General features: G+C 42.1%; 1 protein-coding gene across 9 annotated transcripts in view; it reads right to left on the bottom strand.

Annotated features, from left to right (window-relative positions):
* ANKRD55 (ankyrin repeat domain 55) overlaps positions 1-23,160 on the bottom strand; it is a 491,618-nt gene that overhangs the window by 127,447 nt on the left and 341,011 nt on the right. For all 9 annotated transcript variants that reach the window (XM_028119121.2, XM_028119119.2, XM_028119118.2 and 6 more), the window contains one exon: positions 3,504-3,658. The gene's annotated coding sequence lies outside the window, so the exon portion shown is untranslated. The remainder of the gene's footprint in view (positions 1-3,503; positions 3,659-23,160) is intronic.

Raw genomic sequence — 23,160 nt, forward strand, 5'->3', positions numbered from 1 at the left:
AATAGGTCAATGTCAATAGAGAAACCTTTAAGACACTTCAGTATAAAACAAAAAGCAGCAAATGGGAGAAGAGAGGCATAGGGCTTTGGGAAAGAATGGCAAGGTTGGATATGGCATCGAATACATTTATATTTCGGGGAGTTTCCAAATCTTCCACATAGGTTCCGAGCAGTTTATGGTAGGACCAGGGTGTGCTGTTGCAGGCCCGAGGGGCCCAGGGTTAAAGAAAGCATCCTGCTAACACAAGGAGCAACTGGCTCCCGTGACAGAACTTTTAACAAGCCTTTTCTCATATCTGTTGACTTAACGCAGGCCAGGGAATTCTTTGAAAGGCAACATGGCTATAAATCAGCAAGTCCCGTAACGTGCATTCCAGGGTCTTGGAGGAAAAGGCTGCACACAAAGGCACCTCTTCTAAGTCTTTAGGAATGCCTTGGTGAGTGGCCCTGGGAGTCTTGGGGTTAGCCTGGGGCTGGGAATGGAAAACATCCAGAAGGGAGGAGCAGGGAAGCACCAGCCATAGTAGCATAGCATGTTTCTACTAAAACATTGGGCACCCAGCACCTAGCTCAGGGCCTACTACCAGCGGATAATCAGCCCTCAAGGAATTTCTGTTGAATGACTGACTAAATCATAGTCAGTTGTCTTGGTTCTGGCCCTGGTTCTGTCATTCACTGGTTGTGTGACCTTGAGGAACTCCCTTCTCCGAACTTTGGTTAACCATGTGCATAAAATGTTGGGCTTGCATACAAATGGAATCTTTGGGAGTGCATGACCTATCAGTTCCTGAGTCCTAAAGAACATTCAAAGAGGTGCATGAATCTGTGGAAAGGAGAAAAATACAAAAAGCCTACATGGCAGAGGACATTGCAGCTTCCTGAGCTAACGCGACCACCTAAGATGGTTAGAACCTGCTAAAGGAAGTAAACAATTCCTGTCATGGCCGGCCCTCCCACCCCCCAACCCCCACCCCCGTGGGATATGCTGGGGCCACAGGAGACTGCTGTGTCCACCACTCCAGGGGAAATGCCTCTTCCACAGCTGGCTCAAACACAACAGGTCCCCCGAAACACAAAAAATCCCCTCTGGGACAGTCTGACGCCAGGTCAAGGGGTAAGAGGCAAATGCTGTCTGATACCCATTGCAACTTCCACTATATCTGGGGCAGACCATCTCCTTAAGGCCCCAAGGGAGGCAGAATCAATTTTAGTCAATTGCCTGCTCACTTCCATCTGTAACCTGATGTGGTAGAAAGGACAACAGGCTCCCACTAAAAATACAAGGGTTCAAATTCTAGCTTTTCTGACACTTGCAAACTTGACAAGTGACTTGATTTCTCTGGATCTGTAAAATGGGAATGATCATAACAGCTTCACAGGTAGGATCAAATGGTTGGAGATTTATAAAATCAGCATATTTATTTCCCCTCCCACCCTGTCCTCCCTCCTTCCTTCTCTCCTTCTCTTCTGTGCAAGTCAGCCCAGTTAAGTCAGAGCAGAGTACAAGCAAGGCCAAGGGCATGGTAGGTATGATGCTCATGTGGGACCACAATCCTGCTCCTTGTCCTGGCCCTGTCGGTCCTAAAGAGTCAACTTGCTAACTGTGTGCTTACACCTTCTCATCACAGAGCAAAGGCAGTTTGCCACTGACCAGTATCACTGTGGACAAATACTATTTACTCAGCAAGGATGCCAAGCATTTTTAATCCCTGACTCATCAGGAAGAGGAATTTGGCAAAAGGGGATGGGGGGTGGGGAATGAATGAGATGAAACTGAGTGAGACCAGAATGTAATTATGAGGGTCAGATTCCGCCATTCCGGGGCACAGAGGAAGAGGGGATGAGATGGTCCTTTCCCCTCCAGAGCTGAAGTGACCCCAATTCCCCCTTTGGAAAACTGAAGAAGAAAGAACTATAAAAGATGTGTGGAGTTTTTCTTCTCTTTCTTGGAGTTGCACCTTATGCTGAACCAGGGGCTCTGAATCCTTTGGCAGACTGCTGACATCATTGAAAGGGACCCTCAAAATCTACATTTGTACTAAGCAGTATTTGTGTACTATGTAACTGTAAGTTCAAGTGCTTTCATGGAGGAGGCATCCTTTTGACTCATATCTGGGTCCTTGTATTCAAATCAGTTGGATTCAGACCCACTGCAGCCGGGCCTTGTAGCTGAGTCCCCATTTCTCCAGACTCCATCTTTTGCCCCATCTCTCTCCACACTTGGGGTTCAGCACCCCAACTGTGGGAACAAACCACAGAGCAGCTCTTCCCTTTCTGCGGGCTGTGATGAGGCCTGCCTGGCCTTCCCCCTCAGTGTTAACCTTCTTGGGGGCCGAATCTGAGGGGGTACCTGGCTCCTCTGGGTGCTGAGGGATGAAAACTCACATGGTGACAGTCCATTTGCTTACTCCACTTAGGCTGATGGCCTTGCTAGGCCTACTCTTTTCTTTCTTTCCCAGCCCTTTCTTCCCATCACTGTGCCTCTTCATCATCTCCTCTCCCCCTTTCTAAGATGCTAAAGACAGGCTTGTTGCCCCTCTGCACCTATGTCTTCCTTTCCCAAGATCTTTGCCTCCTCTTCTAAGCCTTTCCTCTGCAGTTAAGCCATGAGGATTTCCTCCTCCGCAGTGCCATAGGGTGCTCTTAATACCAGATTGTACTCCAGTGGGCCCAGCGAAATCACCCCAGGTGAGTGGACATCGAGATGGTCCTAAAAACTAAACAGTCTCAAGAAAGAGTGGCATCATCAAAAGGAATGAGATCTTGCCATTTGCAACAACGTGGATGGAACTGGAGGGTGTTATGCTGAGTGAAATAAGTCAATCAGAGAAAGACATGTATCATATGACCTCACTGATATGAGGAATTCTTAATCTCAGGAAGCAAACTGAATGTTGCTGGAGCGATGAGGGGTGGGAGGGATGGGGTGGCTGGGTGGTAGACATTGGGTAGGGTATGTGCTATGGTGAGCGCTGTGAATTGTGCAAGACTTTTGAATCACAGATCTGTACTTCTGAAACAAATAATGCAACATATGTTAAAAAAAAAAGAAAAAGAAGAAGATAGCAGGAGGGGAAGAATGAAGGGGAGTAAGTTGGAGGGGGAGACGAACCATGAGAGACGATGGACTCTGAAAAACAAACTGAGGGTTCTAGAGGGGGGGCGGGTGGGGGGATGGGTTAGCCTGGTGATGGGTATTAAAGAGGGCACGTTCTGCGTGGAGCACTGCGTGTTATGCACAAAGAATGAATCATGGAACACTACATGAAGAACTAATGATGTAATGTATGGTGATTAACATAACAATACAAAAATTTAAAAAGAAAGAGTGGCATCATTTGAGCCCTGACTATGGGCCAGGAAATTTACATGCAATGTATATTTAGTCCTCACAGTATTCTTCTTAGCTACTTTTACTCCCATTGTACAGATGAGAAAATTACAGCTCAGGGAAGTTAGTACCTAAGCTGAAGTCTTGGTTAGCAAATGACAATCATAACCTACCCCAGGTCTGTCGGAGTCTGGAGCTCACTCTTGTTTCCACACTCCGGCGCCTCACTGACTCCACAGTAATCTTCACATCCATCTCTGGCTGATGCAATGTCATCTTGATGCTCAGGGAAATATGATGTGTCAGGTTCAAATTTAATCACAACATCCTATAAATTATAGTTAGAGAAGCAGAAATAAATGTGTCAAGATGATTTTGTAGGATGAGACATAAGCTCTGATAATTTGACCTGAGTTGAAAGATAAGTCTGTGTGTGTGTGTGTGTGTGTGTGTGTGTGTGTGTGTGTGTATGAGAGAGAGAGAAATAAACAAATTCAGCACATTAATGAAAGCATCAGTGTAGGGCCAGTGGTCCCGAATGCTGGAGCACAATGAGAGAGCAGCTCAGGAAATGATTTTAATGAACAGAGACTCTGGCCTCAGGGGAATACCCAGAATCAGGAAAGCCTTAAACTCTTCTCAGTTCATGTTTTCTTCTAAGGAAATCCTGTACAGAATTTATTATTAGCAAGAAATATACATTGAATTATTGAATAAGGGGTCTTTAAACAGGAATATAACATAAAACAAGTCTATGTACTGATCAGTTGACAAAAATGTGCCCAGAGGCTTGTAGGAATCTGATCCTGAATTTCTTCTAGGAGCAATGGCTTAATATTTGCTAATTCACTCTTTGTGGTGACTTTATTAGAATATACCAAGAATCATGAGAACTGATGGTATGTTTGGGGTTTTTTTGCCTGTTTATATTGTCTCTCTCACTGGACAGTACACTCCATGAGGGTAGGCATCACGTTTTCCTCACTTCTTGATCCTTGCAATCCCTTGGATTAATCCTACTTTGGCAGATGCCAAATAAATGCCTTTTGGAGTGAATGGGTGGATTAGTGAAAGTTAGGAAAAGAATCATGAAAGTGTTGAATCACAGAAGTCAAGAGAGTTTTGAGGAATGAGTAATCATCCATGTAGCCAAAGCAGAGGGGTTGGCAAGTAGGGAGGAGCAAATATCCATTGGGCTGGCAGGTAGGAGGTCGTTCATAGCCTGGGAGACCTGTTTCAGCTGTGGAAGGAGGACAGAAGTCATATTGTAGTGGGCTGAGGAACTGGCACTTGAACAAGGGGGTAGGCTACATTTTTTAGAAGTTTAGGTGAGACGGGGAAGAAATAGATTTGACAGAAGCTAGAGGAGCCTCTGGTCAAGGGGTGGGTCTTTCAGGACTGGAGAAGTGCTCTCATAGCTAGAAGGTGGGGGGAAGTAGCCCGAGAGAGGAAGAGGCTGGGGGTATAGCAGAGAGAGGCAGAAAGAACAGTATGTGGTTCGTGGCAGAGGTCAAACTCTAAACAAGAAGAGGGAGATCTCAGCCATACAAACTAGGGAAAAAGAAAAAAGGAAAAGTACAGATATTAATACATTTATAGTGAAGGGGGCAGGAAGTTGAAGGAGATCCCTCCTGATTACCTTGATTTCTCTCTGTCCAGTAGGAGGCCAGGTAGGACATAAGGGAAGAAGAGGGAAGGCACCTGTAAACTGACTACAGCTTAGAGATCATGAAGGAGCTTATGCCAGATAAATCCAAGGACTGATGGGTAGAGAAGCACTGGAGGCCATGATACTGCAGTGGCGTTAGCAGCCAGGGTAAAAAGAGCAGCCAAGGCAGGCTATTGTGTTTCTGGTCAGCTCTTGAGTTTTGCTGGGCAAGGACTACAGAGCAAGGGAGCTGAAGAATCTGCAAGAGAAGAGTTCAGACTGGAACAGGCTGATGGGTGTGAAAAAAGCAGAAGATGAAGGATTTGTGGTCCCCATGAAGTGAAAGAGCAGGTATGTCAGGATAAAGATATGAGTGGGCAAGGTCAGAGGTTCATGAGGGAAGCTCTAGGTAATGACTGAGCCCAGAGTGTTGCCATGTGAGTAGGCAGCTAAAGATCAGTAGAGTTCCTTGACCTTAAGGAGATCCAGGGGATGGAAAATCAATGATCCATCTCGTCTTGTATTAATTTAGCAAGTTGTTTCCTGAATTCAAGCTTCTTATTTGTGGCTTTACAGCCTTAGCAAGGTAACAGTGAGGCAAAATATGACGAGCATCATGTGTATGAGGAAAATGGAAATATTAACCTTATAAAGGTAGACAAATACAAATCCTCCCTTCCTCCATACATATTACAAAATCTAATGGGTTAATTACTTGAAAGAAAGTTGAAGAAAGGTTTTACTGATATGGAAGTAGTGTGATATAAAAGAAAATATCTGGGTCCAGAATTAAGGTAATAATGTATTTCTTGACTCTAGACTCCCCATCAACAAATGGATCACTAAACGGTCCAACTGAGTGGACTTCTTACCTGCTCTTAATCTTCTTGACTTTGGAAGAATGTCGCCTGACACTGCAGGCCATCCTCTCCCCAGACTTTGCCTTCAGCAACACCACCTTTGAGGTTGCCCTACTCCTTCTCTATATGCCCTTCTCTGGCTCCCCCTTCTGATTTTATACCCATAGGGATCTGCTTTTAGCGGTCGCCCCTTTCTTTTTCTACACCTTGTCCCTTGGCACTCTCTTTCATTTGCATAGTTCAATCAGTGTCTTCTTGCAGGGGATTCAGTTCTTTATCTTCAGCTTTGATTTTTGTCCCTTGCTCTAGTCTGAATTTCCAAATACCTGCTAGACGTACCTGCCAACGTATCAAGTTCACATCAAAATGGAATGGTAACATGCAGAAGAATGAAACTGGACCACTTTCTTACACCATACACAAAAATAAATCAAAATGGATGAAAGACCTAAATGTGAGACAGGAAACCATCAATCCTAAAAGAGAATACAGGCAGAAACCTCTTTGCCCTCAGTCGTAGCAACTTGTTACTAGACAGTCTCTGGAGGCAAGGGAAACAAAAGCAAAGATGAACTATTGGGACTTGATCAAGATAAAAAGTTTCTGCGAAGCGAAGGAAATAATCAACAAAACTAAAAGGCAGCATATGGAGTGGGAGAAGATATTTGCAAATGACATATCTGGTAGAGGGTTAGTATCCAGAATCTATAAAGAACTTGTCAAACTCAACACCTAAAAACGATAACCCGGTTAAGAAATGGGCACACAAGATGAATAGACATTTTTCCGAAGAAGACTTCCAGATGGCCAACAGACACATGAAAAGATGTTCAATATCACTCATCATCAGGGAAATACAAATCAAAACCATGATGAGATACCACCTCACACCTGTCAGAATGGCTAAAATTAACAACACAGGAAACAACAGATGTTGGCGGGGATGTGGAGAAAGAGAAACCCTATTGCACTGTTGGTAGGAATGCAAACTGGTGCAGCCACTGTGGAAAACAGTATGGAGGTTCCTCAAAAAGTTAAAAATAGAACTATCCTGACCTAGAAATTGCCCTACTAGGTATTTACCCAAAGGACACAAAAATACTGATTCAAAGGGGCACACGCACCCCAATGTTTACAGCAGCATTAACAACAACAGCCAAATGACTGAAAGAGCCCAAATGTCCATTGACTAATGAATGCATAGAGAAGTTGTAGTATATATATATATATACACACAGTAGAATACTACTCAGCCATTGAAAAGAAAGGAATCTTGCCATTTGCAACGACATGGATGGAACCAGAGCGTATTATGCTAAGTGAAACAAGTCAGTCAGAAAAAGAAAAATACCACATGATTTCACTCATATGTGGAATTTAAGAAACAAAACAGATGAACATAGGGGAAGGAAAAAAAAAAAGAGAGGAAGCAAACTGTAAGAGACCCTCAACCATAGGAAACAAACTGAAGGTTGATAGAGGGGAGGTGGGTAGGAGATGGGCTAAATGGGTAATGGGTATTAAGGAGGGCACTTCTTGTATTGAGCTTTGGTTATATGTAAGTGATGAATCTGTAAATTCTGCTCTTGAAACCATTATTACAACTTATGTTAACTAACTAGAATTTAAATAAAAACTTGAAAAACAAAACAAAATAGGACAGAATGCAGAGTTTTCCTTTTTAGGCCATTGTGTTCCATATTTCTGTCCATTGGACCATCAGACTCTCTCTTGCTAAACGTATTTTCCCTTCCTTACAAGTGACAGTTACTCAAAGAACCATAGGACCATGGGCATTTGATTGGAAGGGATCCAGAGGTAGTATCTCATAGTGGGAGGCATTGTGACTAAGAACAGCTACGGTCTTTGGACTTGAGTGGATCTGTATTTAAATACTGGCTTAGTCTTTTGCTTGCTGAGTGACCTTTGGGGAGTTACTTAATTTCTCTGTGCTTCAGTTACCTTTAAAAGCTTTTGTCAGCATCAGTTAGATGATGTGTGTAATGTTCTTAGTCAAGGGCTTAGCACTTATTAAATGCTCAGTGAAAGGTGATTATTATCAGGGATTCCACCCCTTCATTTTTCAGATGGTGAAACTAAGGACCAGAGAGATAAAGTGATTAAATAAAAGTGAAAGAGTTGGAACTAGAAACCAGTCTGATGACTTCAAGACCTGTGTCTTCCTAAATCTTAAGGCTCTTTATACCTAAGCTAAGGGAGTAATGGTTTGAAATAGTAAGAAAACTGTCTTTGGAGAAGCCTATTTTTAGATCATTACTGGGGGAAGACACCATGTCTTTTTAGCTTGCTGTCAAATCTTAATTATTTATGCTAATTGGGACCAAGGAAACTTGGTTAAATGAAAGGCACGTGAAGTGTCCAAAGGTCGTTTAAATAACAGCTTCAACTTTTTCCTCAATTACTGTCTATCAGTTTATTGGAGGTACTACATTCAGTGTGGCAACAGAACATGAAAAACCAGCAAAATGTTTCAATCACAGGTTTCTAACTAGGTTTCAAAATAGAGGCGTAGTATCATAATTAACTTCATCTCAAAAGAAATCTTGAAGGAAAATTTGAAAAACAGAAATAGAATGAGAGCACTGTGGTAAATAAAAAGAGACAAATGAAATTTCTTATCTATTGTTATCAATGTCTGCAAGAGCACCATGCTTGGGGAGGAAATTATTCCCTGCTTCCTAATGCTGTTTTTCATTTTACTTATCTTGTTAACTTTATTAAACCCAACAGGAAGTAATTTTAGCATAACCGCTAATTTGTTTTGACGTGTCTCAAGAGACCTATTTTTTTTTCTTTTAAATAATGCCTGCTGCTTTGTATCAAACCATGCCCCAGTTGAAGGGGCATCTGTTATTGGAATGCCTTTTCAAAAATAACAGTGGAGTCTGAACGTCTGGAAGGTTTACAATAAAATCTTCTATTTGGAGCCCACATTTGTGATGGGATGCCTGAGTACATTTTATTTTATTTTTTAAGTCTTTTCAGACTTTTGAGAAAGTCATCATGTATGATCATGTTTCTTCAGCTGAACTTCATCAATTAAATCTGACTCTGAGGGCTAGATAAGGGGCATCCCCACATGAGGCATTAACAGTATATTCTGGATGAGTCTAAAACCTGCAGTGTGGGATGTAAGTTGAGATCCAGGATTTTTAAAGAAAATTCACTTCTACCTTAAGTCAATTTCCAATGGCACCTATTTTGAATGGACTTAAGCCAGTTTGGTCCTCAGAAAATTATCTGATGTTCTTTTGATATATATTAATGTTATTATAGCATCCAGGAGTAAGAGGCAGGTATAGGGAGAAGTATATAATCCCTTATTGACAACCTCACTACCAGAGAGTATGGTATGTTAAAATGATAGTGAGTCTTGGATCAATTATGGCAGATATATTAATATTTATTCATAAGTATGAAAAACAAATGCAGAGATATTTCAAAGGCAGAATGGGCCAGCCTTACAAGAGGGTCATGCTCTTCATGAAGTTCAAAGATGCAGCGGGACTCTCGAGATCTGACACTGGGCATGCCAGACTCTTAACTCCTAACTGATCCCCTATCCCTTATGCTAAGTAACAAACCCACCGGGGTAGATTAAGATGAGCTATATGAACTGCTAAGTAATAGTCCTGAAAGATACTGATTCCTGACTGGAGTTCTCCAATGTTTTAACTACCTCTGAAGGGGACAGTGCTCATTAGATACTTTGACTGTTAACCAACTGCTGCTAAATTGCTGAACTGGAATTCACTTGTATACATACATCATCCTACTTGCAGCCAAATAGAGCATCGTTATTCTCCCCACCTCCCAAGCCAGACACCACAGAGGCATGCGTGCCACAGCCAACTGCCTTGCCCAGCAACAGATTCTGACAAGCCTAATTGATTAATCATCACCCCAATTTGCCTTCTTCTCTTTATCTGCAGAGGAACTTGCTTAGTTTTCAGTCCTTATTGGGAACTCTCCTTGACTGACTTTAACAGCCATCTCACTGCTCAATTTTAACCTTTTGGTCTTCCCAATGGCTCATCCTTTCTCACCCTCAAAACAAGTCTGACCCTGTCACTCCCCAGCATAAAATCTTCTGAGGACCCGAGTGGCCTATTGTGTAATATCCAACCTACCTAGCAGACCTCAAGCCACTTATCCACATGGACCCCCGTGCTCCAGCTTTCATAAACTTTTCATAATTTCCCCAACATTCGACCTGACTTACTCTTTAAGCCACCGGTAGATGCAGGTCCTCCCTGGTTTTGCTACCAAAAATTCAAACATATTCCTTATTTAAAAGTCTCCTTTATGGCATCACCTCTATGAAGGACACAGGTGTTTTTGTTCAGGTCTTTGTGCTCCCACAGCCCTTTCTACTTACATTCACTGACAGCAGCTGTTGTGTTGTGCACGCTGGGATTACCAGACAGAAGACAGGATGCCCAGTTACACTTGAATTTCAGATGATGAATAATTTGTATTATATATAGGTTCCATACAATATTCTGTAGCAATTATTTATCACTTATCTGAATTTCAGATTTAAATGAGCATCCTGATGTTTGTTTGCTAAGTCTGGCAAGCGTAGCTGTGCTGTAATTCAACTGTGTACGAGTCTATTCCTTTCTCTGCTCTGTGAGCTCCTTGAAGGCATTTGTATCTAAGTGAGCAGCTAGACTCCAGGCCTGGCACCAAGCTCCTATTCAATAAATGTTTCTTTTAAAGAAGAAAAATTTAAAAATGTTTCTTTTAAAGAAGAAAAAGAAAGGTCAAAAAAGAAATGTCACTGCTTGTCTTTTCCCACTTGGGAAAATTAAAACAAAACAACACAACCTTTGGGCGACTTGATTAGGACATGTCATAGAGCTCCTTGTACTTAGCAGTGTTTCAGAAGCCAAAAACTGTTCCAAAATGAGAGATGAAAAAATAGGGACAGGGTGGATAAATACTGTCTGGTGTGGAAGTCTAAAGTTATGCCTAACATACAGAAGTAATACTGATGATGATGATGATGAAATCATGTTAGTTACATGGAACACACACCAGTATACTTCCAGGGCATCCCCAGTGAATCCTCACAAACCCTATGAGGCAGGTGCTCACTGTGAGGGGCTGGTGTCTTTCACTCCGCAGCTTTGTGTGCTGTTAGCTCTGGTACCAAACACTATTCCACTTCCTTCCCAAAGACCCCCAGGGGAGCTGACTCAGTAGGAGAAGTGTTCAAAGCCCCACCTTGTAAACGGAAAATAATGCATGAAGTTGCCAGGTTTCTGTGAGGGATTTGGACTCAGTCCCATTTCTTCTTTGGGAAGCTTTCTTTGCCCATAAAAGATTCTCAGAGATCCACTTTTGTTTCAGTCTTGTGGTCATAAAACTGCCTTGATGAAAAGTTTGTTTTAAGGGCTTATGACTTGGGGACATAAAGAAATGTTTGAAGAAGGAAAAGGGATGACAGCATGTGAGTTTCTGTATGGAATGGACCATATGGAGCCCCCTTCCACTTCCTTTCATTGAGCCCATGGTGGGAGAACATTCAAAAAGCCAAAAACTTGGGTAACAGCCCTTAAATCGACATTGTTTGAGTATGAATGGATCCAACTGGCTTTAAATGTTTTGTTCCTCACATAATTCCTATTTTAGGCAGATTGGTTACTATAGAGACTAGAGCCACCTTAATTATGGATGGTCAAGAGAGGACATGTGGACTAATGGCTAGAGCAGAGGTCTAAGGTCCAAGGTCCTAATCTTAGCCCAACCACAGACTCACTGTGAGCCTGTCTAACTTACTGTCTGTGCTACAATCCTGCCTTAACTAAGCAGGAATGAAAAGTATCCTTGCTGGAGCCCTGTGGGGAGTGATATTTATATATTTTGTTTTTAGGAGTGGGGGAGATAGAAGATTTGGGAATGAGGGAGAGAGAGATTTAAACATAAAGTAAATTTAAGAAAACATTGAACTTGGAAGGCTGTTGTTGACCTGCTAAGTAATTCATTGGCAAATGGGAAGTGACTACCTATCACATCATCACCTCTGGGGCTGGAATGTGGGCAACAGTGTCTTGGGCATTTAAAAAAAGTGTGTGTGTGTGTGTGTGTATGTGTGTGCGTGTGTGAGTGTGCGCGCATGCCACCACTCAAATTCTTAAAACTAAGATATAAAAGCTACAATTTACAAATCTATATAAATGGTTTGTCCCTATCTTTTACAAAGAATGATTTTATTTTCTAGCACTCCTTAGCATGTATTTTAATTTTTTTAAAAAGATTTTATTCATTTGAGAGAGAGTGAGAGTGAGTGAGTGAGCATGAGCAGGGGGAGGGGCAGAAGGAGAGGGAGAAGCAGACTCCACACTGAGCAGGGAGGCCCACGTGGGGCTCAATTCCAGGACCCTGGGATCATGACCTGAGCTGAAGGCAGACGCCTAACCGACTGAGCCACCCAGGCACCCCTGTATTTCAATTTTTAAAAAAAACTTTTTATTATGAAGATTTTTGGGACACAAAGTAAAGAATGTCCACATATACATTTTCTAGCTTCAACTATTATCCACACTCTGTCAGTGTTGTTTCATCTCACTTAGCTCTATTTTTTTTCTTTTCTGGACTATGTTAGAGAAAATCCCATTTCACTTGTAAAAGATGATAGGTTTGCTTTCTTTAACAGATGAAGTTTTTTTTCCCTATAGCCACAATACACCATTATCACTTCCAACAGAATTACCAATTCCTTAATATTATCTAATATCTAATCCATGTTCAATGTTTCCAGATTATCTTAAAAATATCCTTTTTTATAGTTGGTTTGTTCCAATTAAGATTCAGATATGGCCCAGACATTACATTTGTTTATGTCTCTTAAGCATGTTTTAATCTATAACAATTCCCCTGAACTCTCCCTCCTTATTTTATTTGGAAATACTTGAAACAAAAGTTGCAAAACTAAAAGCGATGAATACTCACTCACATTTATGTTTTACACATCTGCTTAATTCTCTCTTTCTCTCCCTCTCTTATGTGTGTGTGTCTTAACATCATCATTTATTTTTTTGCTGCACTATTAGAGTTAGGTGCAGACATTGTGACATTTTACCCTTAAATATTTCAGTGCATTTCCCCTAAGAATAAAGACATTCTCCTACAAAATTACATTATAAATATCACATGGGAGAGATTTAACACCAACACAATATTATCTATTGTTCATTCTATATTCAGATTTCTCCACTTGTCCTAATACTGTGCTAATACTGTCCTAAGAATCCTGTAGCCTCTTCTTCTTTTTTTAATCCAGGAACAAGTACAGAACCAAGTATTGCATTTAGTTGTCATGTTCTTTGGTTCTTCTAACCTAGAATACTCTTCAGTAGTCTTTCATGACATTGAAACTTTTTTTTTTTTTTTTTTTTTAAGACTCCATGATAAGCAGGGAGCCCGATGCGGGACTCCATCCTGGGACTCTGGGATCATGACCTGAGCCGAAGGCAGTTGCTTAGCCAAATGAACCACCCAGGTGCCCCATAACACTGACATTTTTAAAGTGTTTTGGCTAACTGTTGGGCAAAATGACTCTCAATTTGATTTGCCCAATTGCTTCTATTTTCAGTTCTTAGAAGAACTGTTGAAACAACTCTACAACTAGCATACTTTGCTCTACTTTAGAGCAAAGTGTCCACAAGTTGAGGCTAAGTTTTGTTTCTTCTCTTCCTATTTTGCATTCCCTACTCATTATTTGACCTTGGAAATGTTTGTCCTCAGAGGGGCATTTATGTCTTGTAATTTTTATGTCACTAAGTGGATTAAGACTAACATTTATTTTCAGGGGCTTCTGCATAGTTTTAAGGATGCATCTGAAGCATTATTCTTTGTCTTGCTCTTGAGACTCTCCCTCTTTTCAATTCAGAGAACTGCAAAATGGAAAAGACAGGAGGTAGGCACCAGACGTTACTCTCTCTCCTTGAAACAAAGCTTAGCCTCTCCCACCTCGAAATTTGGAGCTTTCCATATAGGAACAGAAGGCACATCTATCCTGTATGGACTTCCAGCCAGCAGTGCTGTCTGTGTCTGCATGTGTCCTCTGATCTCTGGTGTAAACACTGCCCTAGCCAACGTAACTGGCTTGTGTTGGTTCCGGATAGCTACACATGGCTTGTGCGGGGGTGAACCATGGAGGAGCTTACTGTGTATTTTCTGGCCAGATGTCCTAGAGCTGCTTTGCAGATACTGAATTAGGAGTCCCTAAAAGTGGTTGGCAGTGGGGCACACCCTGGTAAGGTCTGCCATCTCCACAAGGGCCTCTGTGTCCACACCAGTAGCCTCTTTCCTTTCTTTGCCATGGACATGGATTCTGTGGGACCCTCTCTCCCCATCACCAAGGAGACTGCTGGTGCTCGGTTGGAAGAGTGCAGATAGTGCTTTAAGCTCAGTTCCTACTCCAAGTCCCTCTGTTTCTTGTCTACAGAGCTGTACATCACCTTTCAGGCCATTTAGTGGAACAATATGGGAAGGAGGAGGTTGGGACAGGAAAAAATGTTCTCTAGTAGCATCAACAGTGAATAGTTTTGAGTCCCTGGGAGATCCCACCTTCCCATCCACTCCCGAGCAAGTGTCATCCTGTGCCAGACTTTGACAGACAGCTATGCAGGTATTAGTTTGCTCCCCCCAAAGGAAAACTGGGTACCTGCCATGGGACCCAAAGGCAAATCTGCACTGTTTATGTTTTTGAGAGCTTTATAGGGGTTATACCCACAGAGTCAGAAGATGGAATTGAAAGGGAGGGAACGTAAGAGAAGAGAAGGATGCTCCCAAGTATGTGAGAGGCAGCTGGAGGAGAAAGGCCCGCCTCCCTTCCCAGCTTTGCAACTCCCAGCCCAGTAGAGCTCCAGCTTTATGGCCTGTATACAGGAGAGGGGAGCCTGAAGCTGGGCCAGAGGTCTGGCCAGATTAGAGACTGCATCTCTCAACTGCTAAGTGAAAGGGATTCTTACAGTTTGGAGCCTGGGAAATTCATTTAGATGGACATTAGTGTTCCAAAGGTGTCTCCAGGACTATCTCCATTCATCTTAGTCCTGTGTCCTGGATATTATATTCCTATGCTCTCATCTTTGCAGCCAAAGGATGAAAATGCCATGTCTTGGCTTTCTACAGCATGTTTGGACAGGGGTTTATCCCAGTGACCATCATCTACATGTTACTGCTAGGAAGACACTGAGACAATTTGAAATCCGTAGCAGAAATAGTGGGATGGAGTCTCCCTTTTCCATGCCTTTTCCAAAACAGCGTCCGATGTGGCCAAAACAGCGTCCGATGTGGCCAAAACATCAAATCGTTATGGCAAGAGGCTCAGGACTCAGAGAGATTATTCAAATCCCGTATTCTCCACTTATAATTTATCCTTGGCCAAATTTCACAGCCTCTCCGCCTTAACATCCTTATCTTGTAAAATGTGAAAAAGAATCCCTCCTTCCCAGGCTCGTGAGGCTGAAATGATATAATGTATGCCAAAATGCCTAGGCTTGTTCCTAGCACAGGGTGAGAGTTAGTTTCCTTCCTCATTCCAATTCCAAACTCATTCCTTCTCTTTTCCTTTTGTTATAGCTCATATTAGCACTGTAAAAAAAAAAAAAAAAAAAAGGCATCATCTGCTTCTTATTTCTCCTGAAAAGGCAGTGTAAATTTAGCATCTCAGGTTGACGATGCTTAGGAGATAAATGCTTACAAGAACTGTACCAACAAATAGGACAGCCTCATCCTATTCAAACACTTGCTGCAGCCCAGAAAAGGGGATAGATAGCCTGGCCTGGGGACAAGCAGGCCAAGGAAGACCGAAGACACTAAGAGCAGCCACAGAATTTCCTCACCAGGCAGAACCAAGAGGCCCCAAGTTAAAAGAGCAGGATATGTTTCCTAGACATCTGTTTCTCTTGGGGTTCACAGTGCTGATCTTTGCCTTGAGGATCTAAAGGTCTAATTGCTGGAGGCAACTCAAAAGAAATTTAGTCAATGGGGGCAGAAACAAATCGGTAGACAAGCTGGCCCATATGAGATGCCCTCCACTAGCATTCTCTAATTGCCTGAGTTGGATTTCCATCAGACAAGAGACCCGGTGAGACAGTGGAACACGTTTTATATCTGGAGTGAATAGGAATCCAGTGTAGGAAAGTTGCTAGAAAATTGAGGAAGGCAAATAAAATGCTGAAAATTTTAATGTAGTCCTAGAGTGAATATTTTTGTTTCTATGCCAAAATTCTGTGTTTCCTTCAAAAACTTATGACAATTTTGTAACAGCAAGACAATAACAATGACTGGTGGAGCAGAGACAGAGGTAGAGAGGAGAAGTAAGATGTGTTCTGAGTTAGGGCTGTGCATTCAATGCTGGAGATTTGGAAAGTCATCATTTTGAGATGTAACTGTGTGAAAGTAATACAGTTTTCTCTCTGAGTGTGTTTGCACATGTGGCAGGGGTCAAAAGACTTTTTTCAGCAAAGCAGAGCCCTTGAACAAGAGTATAAAAGCCACTTTGAGTGAGACCCTCACGTGAATGTCTAAGTCAGAAAGCCCACTGGAATCCCAAATCTTCCGATGACAAACGATGTGGATTCCGGGCAAGATTCTGAGTCTCTCTCAGTTCCGATCTGTAAAATGTGAAAAATAATCCTTACTTCATAGGATTGTTTTGAGGTATAAATAAAATAATGTTTTTATTAGAAGCTTTGTTTCATTCAAAGAACCAGACCCATTACTTCTGAACATCTTTTTCCATGACTCTCTCAACACCTGAAATTATTCTTTTACCATTCCTTTTTTGGTCAATCAGCAAACATGGATCAAGCACTCATCATACATTCTGCAGTGCAGCCCCACCCCCAAGCCTTCCTGAATTCAAGGTAAACAAATCCATGTTTCTGTTCTAAAGTGAAGAAGTCACAGGGAGATATCAGGAGGTGGGTGCTAGGGCTGTACCTGGCTCAGCTGGATGCACAGCTGGAACTGGTCTTTGGCGTTCTGCTACTTCCCTTACGAGTCTGAACTTGTTTCTTCCCAGGGAATGTGTTCATAGTCTACTCAGTGTCATTCACCCCACATTTCACTCTGATTTTGCAGTAGATGGATTTGCCTTGTTATTGGGAAGGACAGGCCCCTCCCCTAACCTCAGAAGAGTCACGGTTACTTTAAACCTAGGGTAACCTCATTCCCCTTTGCCAGTGATTGGTTTAAGAGAAGGCAAGTTATCCAGTTCTGACAATAAGATGCAAGGAGAGGTCTTCTTGAAGCTTCTGCTAAGAATTTCACTTTCCTAGTAAAAGGCACAGATAAGGCTTGGGAATTTCATTCCTTTTCCTTCCATTTTCAAAGTGGAAGTGATGCCTGAAATTGCAGCAGCCAGTTTGGGGCCATGAAGCAATAAGCACAAGAATAAAAAACCAAAGATGGAGAGTCTGGGGGATAGAGGACAGAAAGAATCTCGGTGATATGATAGAGCCCTAAACTGCTAAACATCTTATTAGGAGAGATGAATAAATGTTTGTTTTTTTTTTTAAGATTTTATTTATTTATTTGACAGAGAGAGACACAGCGAGAGAGGGAACACAAGCAGGGGCAGTGGGAGAGGGAGAAGCAGGCTTCCCGCGGAGCAGGGAGCCCAGCCCCACGTGGGGCTCCATCCCAGGGCCCTGGGATCATGACCTGAGCCGAAGGCAGATGCTTAACAACTGAGCCACCCAGGCGCCCCGAATAAATGTTTTTATTGCTTAAATCACTCTTAATTGGGTTTTCTGCTGCTTGCAACTAAAAGCATTCTTATTTGATATTCCTTTTTTAAGGGTCGTACTGCAAACTTCCTTATAGCCCATTGCCATCTTTGTTTCCAAATGGCTTCTAAGGAATTCCTGCTAATTCCTGCAGATCATGGTATTAGCTGGACTTAGGGCATGATTTCATCAAAGAGTTTGTGCATTTTAACAAAGGATTCCTGGGATGAGAAAAATTTCCCGAGACAAAAGCATAAAACCATGATGGTAGAATGACAGGTTGTGCGACTGATACTTTGCAGAGGACTGGGAGCCCTGATTCCTGCCCCTTCAAGCCCAGGGTTTACGTGGCCACCTGGTCTACTTATACATGTTTCCTAGAGCCTTGTAACTCAAAATGTGGCCCACCAGCAGTACTAGTATCACTTACGGACTTGGAAAAATGCAAAAATCTCATGCCCTGACCCAGACCTACTCAATCAGAACCTTCATTTTAACGAAGATCTCCAAGTGATTCATATGCACATTCAGGTTTGAGAAGCACCGCTCCAGAGGACACAGAATTGCTAAGGTTAGAAAAACGCTCAATTTTCTCCTACTAGATGAATAGTTGGCAAGGCACAATGTTACAAGGGAAACTTCTCACATTGTTATTTTTTCTGGCAGTAGAGATTTGGGGTAGACCAGATTTACTGACTATATATAATCTTTCAGAGTCATCTGAACACAGAGACCAGAACCATTCAGCACAACTCATATGTTTCAAGATTATACCTTTTTTTCTTTTTTAGTAATCTTTATATCCAATGTGAGGCTTGAACTCATGACCCCAAGATCAAGAGTCACGTGCTCTGAGCCAGGCAGATGCCCCAAGACTACATCTTATTTCTAAAAGGGACATGAGTTACACTGAAATCAAGACATATAACAGAGAGAGCAGTGTGGTCTAAGGAAGGTCCCACGGCAGTTAAATACCTCCTCACATTACAGGCCTTCAATTACATCACTTATGCGAGGGTCCATCCATTTCTCTGAAGACTCAGAATCTCATTGGCAGTGCCTGGTAATCAGGCTTTAAGAGTTACCCATACCAATAAAAATAAACATCAGGAACACCTGGGTGGCTCAGTCAGTTAAACACCTGCCTTCGGCTCAGGTCACGATCCCAGGATCCTGGGATCGAGTCCGGCGTTGGGCTCCTTGCTCAACAGGGAGCCTGCTTCTCCCTCTGCCTGTCACTCCCCTTGTGTGTTCTCTCTCTCTCCCAAATAAATAAAAATAAAAAGAATAAAAATAAACAGTTTTCATGAGACTCGAGGATGTAAAAAAATTAATTTACATGAAATAATATATAGTCATCAAATGGACAAGAAAGCTCTCCTTGGCTTGGTTCAGAGAAATTTCTCCCTATAAGAAGCTTCCTGGGAATCCAAGTCATAATCAGAAGTCATCTCACTGATTTATCAAGAGACCTCCCTATCCCAGGGACCAGAACACTTAAAAGTCCCTAAAATAAGTTCATTTCCCCCCCTAAAAAAAAAAAAAAAAAAAAAAACACATGGCAGACACAATTAAAATGAGAAGGATGCTTAGGAGATTTAAATAAAGTGTGCTAACAGAATGAGGCTGAGATAGCTGGGCATCCATCTCACTATTGGGAGAGTCCTGATAAAGGGAGAAATGGAAGGCTAATAACAAAGTCTCTCTGTCCCTAACTAGTCTTAGCTGATATTCATCCCACCGTTTTTTTGAATTTCTATGCTGATGATTATTTCTTTATATCTTCTATGCTTTTAGTCAAGTTATAATGAACAATGGACCTGGGCAATATACTATTTTTTATTTTTCTCAAGTGAGTTGTCTATCCTTCTTCTGGCCTAATATGTATTTATCTTAACATTTAATGTACAGAAGGCAACTTCATTTCACTTATTTCTCAGTTCTTGGTACACATCTCATGGTCACCCTCAAGTACTAGTATAGTGTAGACAACTAGTATAGCATAGACAACTAGGTCTAGTATAGACAACAAGGTCTACCGACTGCCATTAATGGATGCAGTGGGATACAGCATCATGGTCCTCAATTTGTATGTCTCCACAGGAATGCGTTACAGGTATGCCCAAGTAGATGACTCTCAAAACACAAGCATGTCCTAAGGTGCTTGGGTTGTTGGGTTGTTCCCTCCCCACAGCAGTATGTTATAAACTATTATAATTCTTATATGTGTCAGAATATCAGAAAGCCTGGGGCTCCCTAGTGCGGTGAAATGGCCCTGAAAACAGGGTACCACTAGCCACGTGAGCAGCCTTGGGCAGGTCACTACCCACTACCCACTAACCTCTCTCGGTAGCCCAATATCTGAGACAGGCGGACCAAAGATTACTTGATGCTAAACTAACGTTACTTACATTCACTTGGTGTCTTAGTCTGTTCAGGCTATTATAACAAAGATACCATAAACTCAGTAGCTTATGAACATCAGAAACTTGTTTCTCATAGTTCTGGAGGCTGGGAAATCCAAGATCAAGGTTGCTGACAGATCTGGTTCTGGTTCTTGATCTACAGACCTCATCTTTTCACTGAAACTTCACAAAGGGGAAGGGGATCTTTTTATAAGACCACTAATCCCATTCTTGAAGGCTCTACCCTCCAAAGGCCCCACCTCCTAATAATATCACATTGGACATTAGGTTTCGACATAAGGATTTGTTGGGGAGCACGAATATTCAGACCAGAGCACCTGGGCCCGAAATAAGCTTCACTCTTGAGTGAGGGCAGTGCTGAGCCCATAGGTGGAAGCTAAGTGGCTTGCTGGCTGCAGAGGCAGAGGCAAAGGCCTGTTGGGTCACAGTGTGGGTGGCTTATGAAATTCCTCATACTATCCTGTCTTGCTGTCAAAAGCTTTCTAGAAAGTTTCATTTTAATATAACTATATTGGTTTGCTAGAGCTGCCATAACAAAGTATCATATACTGCGTGGCTTAAGCAACAGAAATTTATTTATTTTCTCATGATTCAGGAGGCTAGACATCTGTGACCAAAGTGTTGACAGGGTTGGTTTCTTGTGAGGCCTCGGTGCTTGGCTTACAGATGGCCATCTTCTCATACATGCTTTTCTCTCAGTCTGTGTATTTATATGTTTCCTAATCTCCTCTCCCCGTCTAAGGAACGCTGCCATAGTGGATTAAGGCCCACCCATATGATCTTATTTTACCATTAGCACATCTTTAAAGGCCCTATCTCTAAATACAGTCATATATTCCGAGTTATTGGGTGTTAGGGCTTCCACATAAGAATTTGGGGGTAAGGGACACATGTCAGTCCATAATAGTCACCAATAGCACTAAGACAAATCTGTGGCTGGCTCAGTGTTGTAGGGCTAAGAGAAGAAAAAAGAATGTAGGCCACAAGATTTAATTACACAAATAGCACGGAGTATTTTAGAAAAGAACAGGTCCTTGGGAAGTCCATCTTATCTTATGCTGTCATTTGCCAGATTGAGAAACTGAGGACCAAGGTGTGATATGACATCTGAAACCTATATAATTGTGAGACAAAAATAATAAATAACCCAAGGGTGAGGCATATAGTTAGAACTTTGTCAGAAACGCATGACTTTGCATACATATTCTTGCCTATAAAATCAGAGTAAAACACATTGTCTGCCTTTGGCCAGAAAATATACTCATGGAAGAAGACCTCTTTATGGTCCTGCAAATTGGTCATTTGCCTCTGGTGACTTCTTTCCTTAAATCCCGGAGCTCCCATCTGGTATATTCCCAGCCTGCATCTCTAGCACTGATTGGCTGTCTGCTGAGTTGCTTTCTGCCTGCTCCAGGGCCACAGCAGCAATTTTCCAATCTTGGCTTCTGGGTCCTAGCATGGCAGCCACACTGCTTCTTAATACTCAGAGAGCTGGTGACAAAATCACAGAACACTGAATCCAGTGCCTCCACTATTCTGACACATCCCCACAACCTGCTTCCCAACAGAATTAGCAGCAGGGAGCTAGCTTCTGTCTTACTTCTATGGTTCAAATTGTGTCCACGTGTATCTGGCTGGTGAAAACTAATTTGCATCTAGAACCCTAGATGCAAAGTCTAGGAAATACAGCTTTTAGCGTTCTGACTCTCCAGGACAGAAAGTCACGTAGAAAGAGGTGGAATCAGTGCAGAGCACTGATCAACCATATCCAGCACCTCTATGCCTTGGGTTTTGTGGATTTTAACCAGTAGAATGAATGAGCTGAAAACCACTGGAAACACTGAACAGAGAAGACTGTCACGCTTCTTTAGTATGGAGCTGAACTCAGACCAAGGGGAGACTATTTTTTAAAAAGGATAAATGGATCAATTCTTCCAACACACATAACTTTTGCAACAAGAGTCAGCATGCAATCCACACCAACAAATAAATCAAGGATAACTATTTTCAAGACTCTCCTGGGCACAAAAAGTATTTGTGTCAGAGACTGACACCCTCCCCCCTTCCCAAGCATTCTCTTTTCTCCTTCTTTTTAAATAATAGGAACACCTATTATTAAACATAAATATATAAACACAGACGCATGGCCATCCAGCTAGTGAAGGAGTTGGCAAATGATGGCCTGTGGGCCAAACCAGACACTGCCTCATTTTGTAAATACAGTTCTATTGCAACATAGCTGCTCTCATTTATTTCCATATATTCCACGTCTGCTTTCACACCACGCTGACAGTCAGGTAATTGTGACAGAAACCATGCAGCCTTCAAAGCTGAAAAGACTTCCTCCCTGGCTCTTTACAGAAAAAGCTTGCCAACTCCTGAGCTGAAGATGGTATTTTCTAGCCTCCCTTGCAGCTAGCTGCCATCCGATTAGATGTGCGTGAAAGTGACACATACTTTAAAATATCAGCTGTGTATTCTTCCAATACTCTTGCCTCTTCCTGTCAGCTTAGCAAACTTTTTCTGTGAAGGGCCAGAGAGTAAATACTCGAGACTTTGCGGGCCATAGAATCTCTGTTGCAACTGCTCAGCTCTGCTCTTGAAGCACAAAAGCAGCCGTAGACAATACATAACGTTGTGAGCCTGTCTGTATTCTAATTAAGACTTTGTTTACTAAAGTAGGTGGTAGGACAGAGTTGCCCTATGGGCTGTAAGTTGCTGACCTCTGCCTTAAGAGATGGCTAAGTAACACAGAAAAGGAACTCGAGTTTCTGAATGACCACATGGGGAAAAACCACAACCTGGACTGTTTATCTCAAGCCTGGTTTACGAGGAAAACAAACAGTGTGACTTATTTAAGCCACTGTATATTTAAGTCCCTTTGTTATGCAGTATAGCCTTATATAGTGCTTCTTGGGCTTGTGAATGACACACAAACTAGGGAGATACTTTCTAATATTTGCTCAACATCTTGCTCCTAATATTTACAATTCTATGTTATCTGAGCGCCTATTGTGAGCTAGTCTCTGTGCAAAGCACAATAGGGGATAAAATGATGAGAAAGACACATTCCCTCCCCTCACAAAGTCTCATCCTTGGGTTAGGATTTGCTGGTGGGTTGTAATCAGTTA

Source organism: Eumetopias jubatus, unplaced genomic scaffold (genome assembly GCF_037043125.1).
Source record: "Eumetopias jubatus isolate StellerSeaLion01/CBP00866 unplaced genomic scaffold, mEumJub1_p1.0 scaffold_5, whole genome shotgun sequence".
NCBI classification, from domain to species: Eukaryota; Metazoa; Chordata; class Mammalia; order Carnivora; family Otariidae; genus Eumetopias; species Eumetopias jubatus.